The sequence below is a fragment of the Molothrus aeneus genome, chromosome 2, assembly GCF_037042795.1.
Source record: "Molothrus aeneus isolate 106 chromosome 2, BPBGC_Maene_1.0, whole genome shotgun sequence".
Lineage (NCBI taxonomy): Eukaryota > Metazoa > Chordata > Aves > Passeriformes > Icteridae > Molothrus > Molothrus aeneus.
In genome coordinates, this window is record NC_089647.1 from 100,116,909 (window position 1) to 100,135,156 (window position 18,248).

The window sequence follows — 18,248 nt, forward strand, 5'->3', positions numbered from 1 at the left end:
TTTTTAAGGAATGCTATGTTTCAATGTCCCTGGAATGCCTGGCTCCTGGGAGACTGAGGAATTTAAAAGTGAAAAGGTGAAATTCCCTTTGAAGCAGGCAGCCCTTTGGGTTCACTCTGGCCTGTCCTGTGTGACACATGGCAGTTGTGCCATTTCAGCTGTCTGCAGGGTGGCAGTGTGGGTCAGGCTGTGTGAGTGGCACAGCAGGGCACTGGTGCTGTTCCCACAGTGCAGCTCTGCTTTCCTCCAGGTCACAAGTGCTGCCAGGCAGAGAGGCACTAAAAAAAATACATGGCTGCCTTTTGCTGAAGTGGTGTGAAATGCAAAACTAATATTAAACAGAGATGTTTAATGATCCAGTACCTGAAGGGGGACTGCAGTGAAGCTGGAGAGGCACTCTTCATCAGGAACTGTAGTGACAGGACAGGGAGCAATGGGTTCAGACTGAAAGAGGGGAAATTTAAGTTTAGACTTACAGAAGAAATTATTTACTGTGAGGGTGGTTAGGCACTGGAAGAGGATGTCCAGAGAAGTTGTGAATGCCCCATTCCTGGAAGAATTCAAGGCCAGGCTGGAGGGGGCTCTGAGCAACCAGATCTAGTGGAAGGTGTCCGGTCCCATGAGAGGGGTTGAAACTAGATGCTCTTCATGGCTCCTTCCAAACCATTTTTTGATTCTATATTGAGTTATGTTCATGCTTACATTGAGTTATGTCCCTGCTTGCTGAGGAGAAATTAAATAGGATAAAACATTGCTCTTCATTAGGAATTAATTTTTTTCTGAAATTCCTGAATTCCCTTCCTGAACCCGGTGGGAGATGAAGATGCCAAGTAAATCACAGCTTTTAGCTGTTCTTGCTTTAGCTTAGGATTATTCTGAGCAATTTGGCTCTAAAACTATTTATTGTAGGTTTGAAAAATCACCACAAAGGACCAAAAACTATAGAAACTTGCTAATACTGTCACCAGATAAACAATTCATATTCCTCACCTCTGTCTACAAGAGGGACTTTTCTTGCAGTATTTCCAAATGTTGCCTTTTAGAATATGTTTAAATATGAAAAATCAAAGGTGTATAATTATGCTGCATTGCAACAATAGGTGGAAACAAGAAAAAATATCAGATGGTGAAAAAATATCAAGATGGCAAGAAAAAATATTAGATGGTGAAAAGAAAGAGTTTTAGTTTTAAACACAAACATTTACTTATGAAAATATTTGTTGAACCCAAATAGTTATTTTTTTTAATCCCCCAAAAATACATAAGGTAATGAGTTTTCCTTTGTTTTAAATAACAAACAAAAATTCAAAGCATCTCTATTCACCTAACAAGGAAGCAGGAAGCCTGTTACTGATATGTGTAATCCTGATTCTCCCAATTAGCTTGATTTATGTGGGATGAATGTAATAGTTAAACCCCAGAAAGAGTATACATTTACGCATGGTTTGGCAGAAATAATATACCTTCTTCCTCATTTTTCTGACAAAATAATTTTTTTTTACAGCAGAAAACTATTTGTGTGTATTCAGTTGGGGAAAAATCCCTATCTTTCAGCCTTCTTTAAAGGCAAGAAGCTTAGTGCTGCTTATCTGAGCAGTGAGCAATCCCCTGAATGCTAACTGCTCATTGTTAGTGCTGGGCCATGATAACAGAGTAGCTTATCCTCTCCATCCTAGGAAACCACCGCAGGTGATGGGCATCTGTCATTCACCATAAATCATTAGAGGTTACTGGCATTGCCCTTTCCAAGACTAAGATGGCAGCAGTTTGAAGATGCAAGGAAATATTTAGATGGCATTGTTCAAACCTGAGTTTTCTGCCCCTTACTGAAATATTTGTGCTACCCTCACTTCATTGTTTTTGTTTTTTTTTTTTTTAATTTTTATGACACTATCTTTATATGTGATACTGTCTTTTAACCCTGAAAATCATGGAGGGAAGATAGCTGATTTTAGCTGACTTGGGTCTTCTGTAAATTGCTATTTATTTAGGAACAGAAAAGCTGTTGTTAGGCTGTAACATGTATTTTAGCTTGGGTAGCTACAGACACCCCCTTCCAGATGAGTTCAGCCAGCCTGCAGGGGGCTCAGCAGATGGGCTGGACAAGCTGCTGTTCCGGCAGCCCTCCCTGGCAGGCACAGGGTGTTTCCTGCAGGGGTTGCACACCTCACACGCACCTCTGCAGCCAGACCCTCCCCAGAGCCAGCAGCCTGGGCCAGCCTGGTGCTCACACACTCCTGCTCAGACCACCGTGCCCTGACCCCTCTCTCCTCCCAGCAGGGCTGGCAGGGTTCCACCCCTGCCATCCCACTGCAGCTGGGGCTCTAGGCAGCTGCACAGCCTCCTCCTGCACCCCTGCAAGAAGAGGCACTACACATGTCCAAATGGTGCTTCAGGCACCCCAGTGCTGCTGCTTGGGCCCAGGCTGCAGATCTCCTGGAACTTATTTCTCCATTGTAGCGGCTCCCCTAGGAAGGCTGAAGTTTAACTGTTAATTGTTCAGGCCACCTTGAAAGGCTCAGCACCTTGAAATTGGTGGACTTTCATGAGGATTCATACTTAACCCATGAGTCCTCACACAGGTAGGGCAGCTGTGCAGGTCATGCCACAAAAGGGATGAAAGAGTTCCCTTTGGAAAGAGTCCCTCCTTGGAAAGTCCCTCACTGCTGGCCAGCTGGATTAATATGTCTTTATTACTTCCTAATAATTGAGCACAGCAATTGTAAAATCTTTAAAGAATAGAGACTGAATAACATTCTGCTTAATGCTAAGATTATCAATGAAGACTATGTCTCATTTTATATTAAAATCACATCTAAAAGTCATTTTATAAGTGCTTAATTGCTTGTTTATGGAAATAGCTACTTCAAATGATTTCTGTGATTAGCTTGACTGTTTCACTGTAAGTGGATATGAATTAAAGAGAATCAATCCTAGAATTCTTTTGAAATAAAAGATTGACTCTATCTTAATGTAAATTAATTACACTTACTGGCAAAATGCCTGCTTTATGCTGAACATCTCTTTGTAATGGCTACTCTGTGTTTTCCAGGCAAGTCAGGTCCACCCTGTGTGTTGCTTTGAAGTGATGGATGTGGGCTTTGTGTCAGCACTTCCATCTCCAGAGTCAGTGTATTATCCACACCAACATCCCTCTGCAGCTGGGTTTTAATGGGGGTGGATTTGACACCAGGCTTTGCACTGAGGCAGAGAAGGAAGACTGTAACACCTGTCCATTGAGCAAGTCTCCTTGTCCAAAATGTTTCAAAGGGTTAAAGGAAATTTTTTTTTTTAAAAAGGTGTTGTTTCTATCTGTGTTTCATGATTGCCTAAACCCAAATTAAAGCAGGTAGAAATGGGTGGCTCACTGGCCCTGGAGGTCAGCAACAAAGTTGAACATAGTTCCAAAGGTGTGGGGTGCCACTCTCCTGCCTACAGCACTGATAAAAGCAGGCACCCAGCCTTGCTGAGCATCCACCTTGTCCTCGCCAATCCATGGACATGGACAGGCACATCCTCACCAACCCATGGAGCTGGACAGGCACATCCTCACCAACCCATGGAGCTGGACAGGCACATCCTCACCAATCCATGGAGATGGACGGGCACATCCAGTGCACACTGAACCCCCTGTTTTGGACACCACCCTTTGCATGAGACCCAGGCACCATCTCCCATCTCCCATCTCCCAGACCAACTCTAGCTGGCCACATGGGCTGAAAGCCTAATTTTTAAATGGCTGATGTCTGTCCAGCTAAGTCCCAGCACACTGATCTGAGTCTCTCTGCCCAGGGCCCCTCTCTGTCCAGCCCTGTCTGGCCAGCAGAAGGATGTACCTGATGCCCCCTTATTCTATCCTTGCCCTGTCACCACCATCTCGTGTCACCTTATGCTGGCTCTTAGGTTTAACAAGGAGAAGGGGTCTTTTACCTCCCACAAGTCATCTTAATGAGGCATATAGGAGACCTCTTCAGATGGTGGTTCAGGTCTTTGCTCATTTGTCCCTCTGGGGTTGTCAAATTCCCCCCTGGCATGATAAGGGGAATTGGCTGTGAAAGCACTCCCAATGGCCACAGGGACCCTGTGTAACCACTTTACACAACTTGCTCAAGCTTTGTTAGACCAGAAGTCTGATTTATGGCCTGTCTCCCCTGTGCCATGTGGTTACTCATGTAGCAGACTGAATAGGGAGGAATAATCAGAATAAAAATGTCTTATTGCCATAGATTAATTCAGAAGGTTATAGCAAATCCAGGAAGTTCTCAAGCCAATCTCATGCCTACAGTACTTACACTTTTGCTATCTATGCCAGAGGCTGAAGGGAAAGAGCAAGATAATTGGTCCTTGATCTGATACACACTCATATGTACCATGAAAGGGACAATCTGTAGGAAAAAACAATTTATTGATGAACAAAAGGAAACTTGGGAAAAGTGTGTGTGTTTCTCCCTATAAGTGTAGTGTTGCATTTCAGGGAAAACTTCACACTATCATCTGAGGGACAGAGTCTAGGTTGAAAAACACTCTAATTTTATGCCCTCGCTCAGCAGTTAGCTGTCTCTAGGCAGAACTCACCTCTTTCCAAGAAGTGGAGCTCTTTGAGGGAGTGGTGAGCACTAAACTCCAGGAGGGCATTTCAAGTTCGGTTGTTTGTTCCTGGAGGAAAAATCATTGAGCACTTCCAATCATTCTGAATGTGCAATCAGGACCAGTTGCAGACAATCTAGAACAAGCCAGGAATCAATTCAGGAAGGGTGGCAATCCATTACCATGACATGCACTTAAAAATATCTTAAAGAGACCACACAGTATTTGCTTTTTATAAAAATTAAACAGCAGGATGAGAAGCCACAGCTTTATCAGCAGGGCACTCTGAGGACAGCAGGAGACACAGCTCCTTTCATTTCAGTTTCCAAGTGCATGTGTGCAAAAGCTTAGTTACAAACTACAAGATTGTACATTCTTCATAAAATGTGTATAAATTTGACACCTCCTATGAATATTATTTATTGCTTTGTAAAGTAATGTATGTATGCAGTCAGCCACTTGTATAGAATGTAAATATCTTGTTCTGCTGTGCACAGATACAGTGCAGTTTATTTCATCTGAAACATGCTTTGCTTTCCTTTTCCAGAGGCTGTATAATCCGCTATGAAAAACAGTGGAAAATAATTTCCCTATTAAAAGAAAATTTGCATTAATATCAATGTCTCAGCTCTCTTGAAATAGCATTTAGAAGGAAATTTAGAAGAAAAAAGGTCAGAAAGTGAAAACGTGTTGCAATTTGGATTTTTTCTGTGACTTTGATGTATTTTCTAATTTTATGCACTATGCTTTTAAAATTGCTCATGAATGGCCTCTACATAAATACAGACTCAATTGAAGACTGTCAAATGTGAATACTGAATTTCACAAAACATACAGCTAATAAAGCATGACAGACAAAATAGATGCCATCTCTTGCTTCTTAGTTAGAAGAAAACCTACAAGTTTCATAAACATTTTTATCTACTTGCTTTTCTGTGAATTTTCAAGCATCAGAAAGGGTTATCTTCCAGTGACCAAACAGACAAGACCAGAGGCTGTGCCACCAAAAATCCCACCGAGAACCTCATCCCAGGTCCAGTTTGCTCCAATGGGCAGCACTGGACTGGCAACAGGTGTGCAAACCCAAAGGGCTTGGCAGAGGTTTTTTGAAGCTCCCATTTCTGCCACCACTGACCTGCAGCAGTGGTGGAGATGTGAATGCAGCACCAGGGGCTGTGGAGGGAGCAGGGGAGAGAGGAGGCCACAGACAGAGCAATGAAAAGCTGCAGTCAGCATTGCCTGTAAAAACAAAGGGCTCAGAGCAGTTGTATTAGAATAATTGGATACATCTAACAGTTATTGGCTGTGAAACTCAGCTGCATAAGGTTGCTTAATTAATGGAAATATACAGAGGCATGTTGTGAAAGCTCTCCTGTGACATGTTGGCATTGGTGGGCTTTGTGTCTGGCTCACTGGAAGGACACTGTGAGTGACCTTTTGTTCAACACCCATACCACTTAGAGCATCTGTTACACAACAGTTTTTGGCCCTCTAAGAATCAATTGCAGCTCACAATTGAAGGAGATGTTGCTTTTGTGGAGAGTTATTGCATGTGAGGTCATCAATCCAATCCACCAAGTCTGTGGCTCTTTTCCATCCTCATTACAAACACTGTGAGCTGGCTACAGATACAGGAATGTAGAAGTGCTGCAGGAGGCAGAATGTCCCACTAACTTCAATTTCCTCTGCTTGGCATTGTTTGATTCAGATTCATAATGCAGCTCACACTTTGTTCCATGCTTGACTTATTATTAATAATATTATTTAAAGCATAAACAGTATAGACAACTGACAAAAGACTGTTTATTGGAAAGGTTTTCTTTATATGTTTATGCCATCCCTCATTTAAAAATTCAATTTCATTTTCTATCCTGTTGACTACAGTTCTGTTATATATTATTATACAAAACTGCATTATCTTCCAAGTGATCTGTGTATTATAATATTAAACACTATGAAATAATCTGAATACTGCATTTGAGTAGGTATTTTTCACATTACATCTATCAAAACAGACCTTTCACTGTGCATTTAGCATTAAAAGGTGTGGAGTACAGTAATATCCCATTAGTTTTTTGTTTTTTTTTTTTTAATGTAGCACTTTGCACAAATTGGAAGTTCCCTGATACTCACTGGAAAATCTATAGAGAAAAGTGTTGCAAAGCATCTCACAGCACTGCAAGCAATGCAGTTCCCAGAGACTGCAACTTCTACAAGTCTGCAGTCTGGTTTCTTTCTGCTCAGGCAGACAAGGCCAGCACGAGTTGTGCTGGCACATCAGCAATCTCATTACTTGAACACATGAAGAAGTAAAGAAATTCTCTGAGCAACCTGTTCCAGCATCTCACAGTAATGAAGAATTTCCTCCTGACATCTCATTTAAACCTGTACTTTTTCAGGGTGAAGCCATTCCCCCTTGTCCTAGAGCTACAGGCCATGGTAAAAAGCCCAGCTCTCATTTCAGTGCTTTGGGTGCTGCCAGGCTGATAGCAGCTCAGAGCCTTCTCCTCTCCATGCTAAACAGCCCCAGCTCTCTCAGGCTGTCCTCATAGGAGGGGTGCTCCAGCCCTTTGTCCCTCTCATGCTGGGTCTCCAGAGCTGGCTGCAGAACTCCAGGTGAAGTTTCATGAGAGTGGAGTTGAGGGAATGAATCCCTTCCCTCGACACCTCTTCTGGTGCAGCTGAGGACTCCGCTGGCTTCCAGGGCTGTGAGCACACATTGCTGGGTCATGTCCAGCTCCTTGTCCACCAACACCCACAATTCTTAGAACAGCTTTGTCATATAATACAAAGAATGGTAGAAAGAATCACCTTATGCTGCCTGATATTACTTTCAGATAGTAGAAATGTTCTGGAGCAGAACTGTGCTTCTCTTTGTTTCTGCTGCATCTTGTCCAGTGTTGACATTAATTACCAGTTTACATTGTATTTCTATTTGCATGAGAGATCTTGGGAATGCTCTACTGGAAAAATACATTTCTTCTGTTTCATACTATCAGACTTAGGGATTTATTAAGATACTCATTAAGAAAATATGTCAAGTCTCTTACCTAATAGGTTTTATTAGGTTTGGGGTTATTAACTTTACTGGGTTTTATTAAGTTTTCTGCCACTGGCTTAAAGGACACCCTTACCAGGAAATTAAGTTAATGAAACTTATTTCCATATTATATTTATATTAGGAATATTATGTGCACCCTCATTCAGAGCTGGTCAAATGTAAATAAGGATATCTTTACTGAGAGTTACTCTAGGGTCCCTCAAGCCACTTCATTCAGTTTCATCAATATGATTGAGAACTGATTCTTAAGCTTTCTTGTGTAACCTCAAATTCTTGCTAATCCTCCTGCAACAGAGATTATTGGCCTTTGATTAAGGTAGATTATTATTTTCTTTATTATAATTTTTCATTTGTTTTTAGTAACCATACTTGAATTTTTTAAGCTTCAGGAGAGACTCCAGTGAACTTGTGAGTGCAGTTTCCATGTAAAAAGGGAACAGATCTGATAAGTCACTATACATTCACACAAACACAACAGACCTTAAACAGGCTCTAAAATTCAAATTAAGGCAGAGGATCTAAAAACACATCCTCTTGCACTGAAAAATTAAATAAATGGAACTGGGGGAAACAAAAAAATTTTGCTGAGAGGAAAATGCGCTCTCCCTGCTGCTTCACCAGCCCATGATAATTTTCTGCAATGACACTCTCCAAAGCCTACCCAGCAGATATTTTCCAGGAACAAGAGGCGCAGGAAGAACAAAATGAAACAACACTACAGCTGAGTTGTGGTGTTTCATCCATTGAGAAACTTGAATGGAAACATTTCCGATGTTGAAAATATTATAGAAAGTGTTACCTGCAGCACTGGCTTCTTTGCAGACTTTTTCTACATGCCATGTGAAAATAAGGCTTCAAAGAAAACAGCAAAGATGGATGGGGCGAGTCTTCTCAAGCAATGCAAGATGTTTTTTGATAAAAATGTTACTGTGCCTGGTGAAAAGAGCAGAGAGACAACTGAAAAAAAAAAGTGATGGAGATATCTTAGAAAGACTGAAGTTTGAAAAAGTGACTGGCCATACAGGCTAGCATTACTTTCAGTGAAGAAAACAGGGTTATCCTACTCTTTTTGAAGATCAAAACAGCAGGATGCTTCTCCAAACATTGCAGGCTCTGCTATTACCTCTAGCAGGGGCACTGCAGAGAGCTACATTCTCACCTAGATTAGGCTGAACCCTGTTCATTGAAAAGAGGCAATCACACTGATTTCACTCCTTCTAAACATTTAAATCCTTTCTGTTACATTATTTTATGGAGTATAATTGTTATGCTCAATTTTTCTAAGAGCACAGGACCAGTTTTCCATCTGAACACAGATGTTCACAGCATATGGAAGATGTCAAGGTGAGTCTAATCATAATTTCCAAAAAAAGTAAAGGCACATGGGTGGAGACAAAATAATGACTCTTTGCTTTTAGATTTTGCTTCTCACTGCAGTGAATTAAACTAAATGCAGTATAGACAAAGTGCAAACACCAGAAAAGAAATTATCTGTGCTTTCATAGGTAGCATTGCTATAAGAGCTACATCTCCACAGGCATCAGGGAAACAAAAAGATAACATTCATTTTCATGCTTCTAAATGATGAGTTGTAGGAAATCTTGACAGCTCCTTTATAAAGTAGTCCTTTTGATGAATCATTTATCAGTGTTTTCAGTCCATTTAAACTATAATATCAATGAGAAGTTCATCTTCTCCCTGTGTGCTACAATGATTATGAGATGGACGCACAACAGAACACAGAACACTCCTGCCTTGCATTGAGGCTGGGTGGTCCATTGGCTTCAAAGAGGCTGTGAGAATCTGTTAGACTCTTCTTACTGAGAGATACAAGGAGTTAGGTGTTGGTTTGGGTTGACTTTAGGCTTCTGCACCTTCCAAAGTGGAGAAACAGGCTTGTTTTGAACACTGGAGAGGCATGTGAGTGTGTGCCTTCTCCTGGCGGTATATGAATGGTCCTTGCCTGCTGATGGTTGCTCTTGTGTTTGTCAGGCATGGATGTGTGGGTTTAGAGATGCTTTAGAAAAAAAAAAAAAGTTCTCAAAATGCAATTTTTAATTGTCATTTTAGCCATGTATGGGATGAGTCATTCCTGTGATGAGTGTTTGTTAATGGTAAATTCTCCCCTTAAAGGGAATATTTTTAGCACAGACATTTGTTTCAAACCATCCCTATTCATCCTAAGGCAGCTCCCATTTGAAATGGCAGACTCCCACAGAAGTCCTTTCTGATCTTCGGAAAAAATGGCACCAAGACTGAAGAGACAGATCACAGGTTCCCACTTTTCAACTTTGCTTTGGTGAACACATGTGCCTGAGAGCATTTAAAGGGCAGGGGAGCAGCACTCAGGCTTGATGGGGTACAAGTCTATCAGCTGCACAGGTCTGTTGGAACTCTAAATTTCTAGCCTTTTCTAGTGTCTAATCCCAGTACTGTATTCTGCACAAAGCTCGGATCTTTGGAACACTTCATGTAAGTATGGCAATTATTGTGGCTCCCAGTGCATCCAGTCTGCCTACAGCTGATGGTGGCATACCTGCCTTTCGGCAGCCTGAGGTAAGTGCAGATCCTAGCTGGTACCACCACATTCCAGAATTTGCCTGAGGAAGCTCCAAGACTTGATTCTGTCAGTACACAGAGGAATGCCTTTCCATGGGAAGCTGCAAATGCAGTAGCAGTCAGGTATGGACATCACGACACCAGCCCTGGTACAAGCTCTTTGCCCAAGGGACCTGGCTCTGCTGCACCTCAGCACCTCAAACTCACACTCCAGGTTGCCTCCCAGTAACTTGCTGGCATGTCAGTTTTTGTAAGCCAAGCAGGAAACACCAGTGGAACTGAGAGATTCAAGGGCATCTTTCAGTGGAGACATGCTTGTATTTGAGATTTATAGCGCCCTGCATAAAATCATGACTTACTGCTTATGCCATGGAAATTTCAATTCCCATGATAATCTAATCTTCTTCAAACCTAGTTAAGAGATGCCTTATTATAGCTGTTGAAGTAGATCACAAAGCCTGAAATTCCCATTAGATTAATTAACATTTTGAAGGCACGCTCCTAAGACACTTTTTGAGAGCCCAGGATGAGAAATAAATTTCATCATGACACTCACTCTGGTCCTGCCTTCCAAAATGCCCAAACCTTTCAGGGTAGCTCATCACTCATGTACCATGGATGAAACGTTTATTAGATGCAGAGCATCTGTCCCCTGTCTTTGCAGAATGTTTTCTTGAATCTCTCTAGACACAAATTCTATTACTATTTTTAAATTGTCTTTCAGAACTTGTTCATCTTCTCTATTCTTCAGTAGTTCTGTGAGTTTCTCTGCACTCCTGAAAGATTATTTTAGTATCATAGATATCAGAATTTCTTTTTAAAAATAAGGTTTAATCTCTACTTTAATATAATTCTTATTATCAGCAGGAAATTAGGATAGCATCCAGGCAATTTGCAGAAAACTAGGAAATGAGAAACAGAAGTGAGCAAGAAGCCTTCAATAAGTGTATAACTGCAAGATAAACATTTTGGGAATTTATTGCTTATCTTGATTATTTGCGATATTGGTATCTCTGGAGATGCTGGAAAGAAGTGAGAGAAAAATCTGTTTTGCTATGGTTTTTGCTGGGATAGAGTTAATTTACTTCAGCTGGCATGGGGCTGTGTTTTGGATTTGTGCTGAAAACTGCTGATAACACACAAATGGTTAGAATCATAGAGAAAGAAGGAAGGAAGGAAGGAAGGAAGGAAGGAAGGAAGGAAGGAAGGAAGGAAGGAAGGAAGGAAGGAAGGAAGGAAGGAAGGAAGAAAGGAAGGAAGGATGGAAGGATGGAAGGATCACCAATCACAGCTGCAGCTTTGATCCAGCTGATGGGTGTCCTAGGATGTGTGAACCCAGGCTTAACAGGGATACCTGTTTCCAGGTAAGTTTTCCCCACCCTGGAGCTAAGTTTCTTGCATTCTGTGCAAATTAGTTATCACACACAGTTTGTTTTTCTAGACCATGCTGGAAATGGCTCAGAGGCCTTCAGGGATCTTTGGTGGTCTTTGTTGCAGATGGCAGAACACCCATCTGCCCATGGGAATTGGCTGCATGGGGCTGAGCTACCAGCTGAGGGTAAACCAGGAGACAAATCTTGCTGTCATTCAAGTGATCTGCAACAGCTGGAATGGTAGACCCAACTTCTCACTCTTGTAATATGCTGCCAAGCCACAAATATATATGACTTTTTACCCCTTAGTGGATGTTTTTATTTGTGAAATTAGAGAGGATGAAGCAGAGATTGATTTCTTCTGACTGTGACAGCTGAAGTAGTACAGATGATTTAAAAGATTCTCCAGTGTTCTCTTTAGTTCAGAGGTGCAATTCCCACCCTGACCCAGCCACCCCCCCACCCCAAAACTAATCCCTCCCCAAAAGCTAAAAGAACGAATAAAAATTATTCTTTGCTTTTTATATTTTGGACTACATCCCTTTGGACAGCCCATCAAACACCCAACTTTACCCCTCTCTCTCTAGGAAAAGTTTCCAGATAAAAGCTATCCAGTTTGCAAGGTACGACCAACTTCTGGAGCTTGCACACCCCCTTCACAATCCTCTCCAGCTCTCTCTGGGGTAAGCTGTCTTTGTGGTCCCCTTCAAAGAGAATTGGTTGTGACAGTTGTACCTGAAGGCTTTTGCAGCTAATAAAAAAATAACCCTGGCTTTTGGTGACCTATAGTTCATGCCCTGATTCCATGAAAGGTCTAGTAATAAGTTTTTTCTACCTCACATGATGATGACCAGTGACTGATGTTTGAGAGCTAAGTCAGCCTTTCACAAAAATTTCATTACTCTGTTTCACCAGGTCAAAAGGCTTAGGAAATGAGACACTTAAAGAGCTGTGACAGAGGGAGCAGTGAATGAGCAGGAAATGAAAAGGGCTTGTTGCCTGCAGCAGTTCCCACTGCACTGACACAGGGCAGCTCTCTGAGAAGGGACTCTCATTGTTCTGGTGTTTCCATTACCAGGGAGAGGAATGAATTCTTCACTGCAGCACCTCACCCAGGAAACACAGCCAGAGCCCATGGCTTGGGTTGTCAATGGGAGCAGAGTATGTCACACTGCTATTTTAGCATGTACCCACTGCTCCTCCTCATTGTCCTGGGAATTCATTCCTTCTCTCCTCTGCATTTTTACTTACAAGAAAATACTGTGATCTGCATGTATTAAGTATTTGATGATCCATATTCAAGTTGTACCACCATCATACATATTTTACTGGAAATACAAATTATACTCTGTTCTCTTGTGTACTTTTAAAAGATATATAATTGCTCCATGTAACATTTTGGTTGTCTGATTATTCCAGCTGTTTATATCTCTGAGACAATAAATTACAGCAGATATAAAGGTAATATAGAGAATGGAGACAGTCTTTGTTGTTGACTGCAGGGGTGAGAAGGGAAGAGAGCAAATCTGACAACACAGGACCATGGAGTCTAATGTAAAAAACTGTAAATTGTAGAGAGCTGGAGATGAGCTATGCTGAGTACTCAGGAGACTGGAATGGGGAAGTATCAAGGAGTAAAGCCCTACTAAAGCAGTTTGCTGCTTCAAATAATGATTTGCCTTAGTGAATTTGAGAGTGGAAATTGAACCTTCCTCACTTAAGTTTTGCCTATGTACCACCTACTCCATTCTCTCTAAATAGGCAAAACCAACAAATATACTATTTTAGCTGCTTGAGTATTTTGCTACTACAAGATAGGAGCCACAAGCTTCAATTAACACAGTAATTGGGGCAGTGGGGGAAGAATTATCATGTTACAAGACACATAAACTATCGTGACCAAATATTTTTAACTGCAGTGACTGGCTCAACTGAGAAGTTTAACAAACAGGATAAACTTCAGAAAGATGCATGAAGGGGTCTGAGTAGCTTTTCTGTCACAGGTGTGAGCCAGTGCTATCTCACATAGCTAATTACAGAGATTTTGCCAGACCCCTTTCTGAATTGTTCTTTTCTATATCCAGCCATAAGTCTCTCCTTGTGGTTTAGTCCTTGCATAGCTTCACTCAGTGAAAGATTTCTGATTGATCACACTTCATCCCGCTCCACTCTGCAATGCCATCTCAGTCATCATCTGGAAAAGAGGGAGATGTCTGTGCACTGAGGGCTTTCCTCACCAAACATGAGGAACACCAGTCCCCACACCAAGTCCCTGTGGGAGCTTCATTCTGGCTCTGGTTTGTCAGGGAAGAGGGATTCATCCACTACGAATGCCTTCAGCAGATATGCCAAACAAACACCACAATTAACTTAGCTGTGTTCCTCTGACTTTTCCACCGAAGCCATCACTCAACATAATGTCCTCCCAAGTATATCTGCTCTGTGGAAAGGAATGCATACTCCATCTTCCCTCAGTGTTGCAAGGGCAGAATATGAAGATTTTGGTCAGCAAATAGATAAAGCAAATTCCCAAAGTTTCCTAGAAGGATTTAGGCAAAGCAAAGGCTTGATGTAGTGCAGTGTCCATGGCAGAGCTTCACCAGTAGCAAGTGGACCTTGGAGACCATGAAGTGATCCTCACTGTCTCCAGTGGCCTCCATTCCCTTTTTCTGGAGGTGGAAGTAGCCCACTGTGGCATCCTGGTTGCCCCTCTGTGTTGAGGCACCAGTAAGAAGTGAAAAGTCATGATGGGGAAACGGAGCAAAATTGTGCTGCTTCTTGTACCCAATTCCTGGCTTCAATGTGACCTTGTTTCCTGCACCATCTAATGGAGTGTGGGGAAGTCATGCAGGCAAGTATCTTTATAAATGTACAGTCATTCCTGATCTGTAAATACCACAAACCAAGAAGAAGAGAGAGAGGTAACAAAACCATGAATATTATCCTCCCTCAGTTGCCCCAAGGAAAGTGAGAAGTTAATGCTCTTGTGGCTGGGTACTCCCACTGAGAGCATCCTCTTCTCTGTGCAGGGAGGATTTCAGAGGCCTAATGATGCATGTCACTTCTTGATGCTGCAACTGAGACTGTGTCCTGCCGTGGCACCATGCCTGGGAAAAAGTGTAATTGTTGAAGCCTGGCCTCAGATGCTGAAGGAAAGAAAGGAACTGCAAGTGTGCATGTCTTAGAATAGATAATGAAACAGGAATATGGTTGACAGTACACCAGGCCCTTGGGTTGAATACCAAGCTATTGTATACATTGCAAAAGGCTTGGGAAAGGGGAAAAGCTGATGACTACAAATTAGCTGTTTAGGAAGCCATTAACGTGGCCTCTGGAAAGTTCTTTATTATGCACTCTTACTTTATTTGGGAAGAAGGATGGTGGTGGGAATGGAGACATTCTCATCTGTGCTATGGAGTAGTGGAGCAAATTAAAGACATGATGTGAAAGCACAAGTGATTTTGCAAAATTTGTTTGAAATATTGTGGGAAGGTATGACTGTAGCAAGATGCTCTGCCCTGGAATGTGATCAAGCAACTTGGAAAATGTCCTGTTTGCAAAGCTATTAATAGTGGATTGAGAGGGGCTGCCACGTGCTGGTTTTGCTGTTTTGAATTATGCTAAAAGCAGTCTGGCTACCTAACCCCAAATTATCATCCTGATAGTGAGGCAAATATTTGACAGATAAGCTGCTAAACTCACCTGGAGACATATGATGGGTAGTCAATCACTTTATAGTATAAAAACACTTTCATAGAGTTAGGTTCTTCCAACATATTCCTGCTTGGAATGTGTGAAGTTTACTCCCTTGGATAGGGGGAGGCCCACAACAACTATTCCTTGAAGTTAAGAGAAAGGGATCTGCCCACAAGTACTGGTATGGTGAGTTACATCAATCTCTACTTAACAATTGTTTCTTTTTGCTAGCTTTAATATAATTGCTTTGATATAGTGCACTATACTACACTACACACTGCTAGTACTTTTAGCTTTTTATACTGTGTAGTAAGTTATACTGTGTAGTAAGTAACTCTGATTAAGATTTTTTGTCTAATCATTTGTTATAATAAATAATTCATATTATACGAATACATCTGATTTGCCATCATTAAAGCCTGCAGGACAAAGTTACTCGAGCCATTGACAGTCTGTGGCTCAGATCAGATCCATCTGCCCCCAGGCTCCTCTCTGAGGAAGAGTTTAGTACACAAGGGGGTCCTTTCTGCACCTCACAGCTCAGTGGCAGGGCTTCTCTAATATACTTTTCCTGAGGCTCCCACAACAATGACTTAAAGGCTTCTCATGCTGTGGTATTACTAATGTAGAGGATAGAATGAAAATGAAAAACATCTCTGTGTTTTCAGATGATGAAAACCTAAGTACAATATGGCATGAAGGACCAGCAGCTCCCATGGGGTGGTGAGGTCTTGCTATGATACAGAGCAGAGCAGACTATTGTGCAAAAGTAGAACCAATACAATAGTCAAAAGAGTAAAAGGCAGAATCTTTAGAAATATTCAGTGAAATCCTCTGTAGGTATTCTTCCATCTGAGCCCCCATAGCATTACTAAAAGCAAAAAAATACCACAGGGAAAGATGGAGACACATCTACTGCTCACCTATTAAGAAATATCTTTTTGATCTTTTTGTTGTTGTTGTTGTTATTTTATGTCCTTAAATCATTGATTTAATGGACAGACTTCGAACTTTGTAGCTCTTTGAAAGGATGTGTGCTGGAACTCATGTTATCCCACATGTTCATATGTCATCTGGAAAAATGAAGTAATGAAATTTTCTGATGAGACTCTATTATTTAAGGCAATAAAATAGAATTCAACTGTGAAGAGTTGCAGATGGCTCACAATACCAAGTGATTGTGAGAAAAATGGCAGATGAGATGCTGATAAATTTGAAGTATTGCACATGGAAATAAACATTCTTAACCATGCATAACCATGATGAGCTCTAAATTAGCTATCAGCAAGCAGGAAAAAAAAGATTTTTGAGTTGCCATTGACAATTACAATAAAATCTCAATGCCATGCTCAGGAGCCATCAAAAAAGTAAACAGAACATTAAGAATTCTTGAGAAGGGAACAGAGAACAAACAGAATAATCCTCTGTCACTGCGTGATCATATTGTGCTGTTCAGATTCTTTCCTCCTCCAGGAAAACAGAAGTAGAATACATATATATGAAGGCAAGAGCAGTCAAAGCCTTGGAATAGCTTTTGTATGAAGGTTAAAGAGTTCAAAATGTTTTTATCTTTCAAAGAAAAGCTCAGAAAGGAGCCTGTGTAGCTTCATGTGTACACAGCCATGAATGGCATGTAGCAGTGAATAGGGACTCGTATTCACTGTTTCTCACAACAAAATAAATAAAGGTCAACTAATTAAATTCTCAGGCATCATGTTTAAAACCTTAAAAGAAACAGTGCTTGTCTTTCATGTGGTGGTGCCAGGCATTTCAGACTGGGATAAAGGCCATAAAATCACGCATTTTGCCTATAATTCAAACAACATCAGAGATTATTTCTGGACACAAGCAATGTGAGTAGCCTCAAATGCAACCTGGCTAGAAGGGTAAAATTACTGAACAGAACAAAATGCCTGCTGAAATATATTGACAGAGAAAATTCCTGCCAGCCCTGGATCCAGTCCTGAGAACCAGAAACATACTTGAAAAATGAAGCTGCTGGTCTCTTTGAAATATACCTAGGGTGCCTAGAAACTAGAGACATTCTGAGATACCACCAAAAAGTGCAAAAACAAGGGCCTGTAATGACCATTTATGATCTGAAAAGGTGAAAAACAGTCTAGAAAAATAAAAATGCATTGGAAAAAGTCAAAAAACATCACCTAGCATTTGTTATATGTGAAAAATCAAGTATTGCAACATCTACTGGTTGCTTGAAGGGATGATCATCATCCTCTTATGCCTCTGTGATTTGGAAAGGACTTAAATTTATGCAAAATTAGTAAGAAAACTGAGAACAATGCATGCTGCATGCATTTTTTTCTTCCTTAAACAGGCCAAATTCTCCATATGAACTCCTTACAAGATGTTGGACTCTCGCTGGGGATCCAGCTGCAAGCTCTGTGATGTGAGATAATCTCTGAAGTGAGAGTCTCTCTGTTATCTTACTAGACACCCTTTGGGCCCACTTTTGGAGTCAGTTTGGTTTGGTTTGTTCTCCCATCTATGGGATGGTTTAGCCCCTTCTGCAATCTAACTCATTTGGCATGGGCATTATACATCTATAGAAGTAATCTGTCATAAGCATGTGTTCTGCTGATTGTTGATAAGCTTATTTCACTAGTGATGAGGGCTTAGTAACCTGTAATGGTGCCTACACCCATTAGTGGTGGTTGGCTATTGGTTGCTATAATATTGATTGCTGCTATGCAATTGATTGTTGCTGTACCACTGGTTGGTGCTGTATTGACTGCTGATAGTAATTTTAATGGCTTGAGAGATAGATATGTAAACTTAATTGATATATGTATCCTTGCATAGCATTTTTGGTGATCTATAATAAAAACAGGGAAATTTAGAAGATAAAGCCTCTTGTGTCCTTGTGTATTAAAAAATCCTTCAAACCCATGGTCATGATCTCTATATACCCATGGATCATGTAACATTTAGGCCATAACAACCAGTCACTGGCC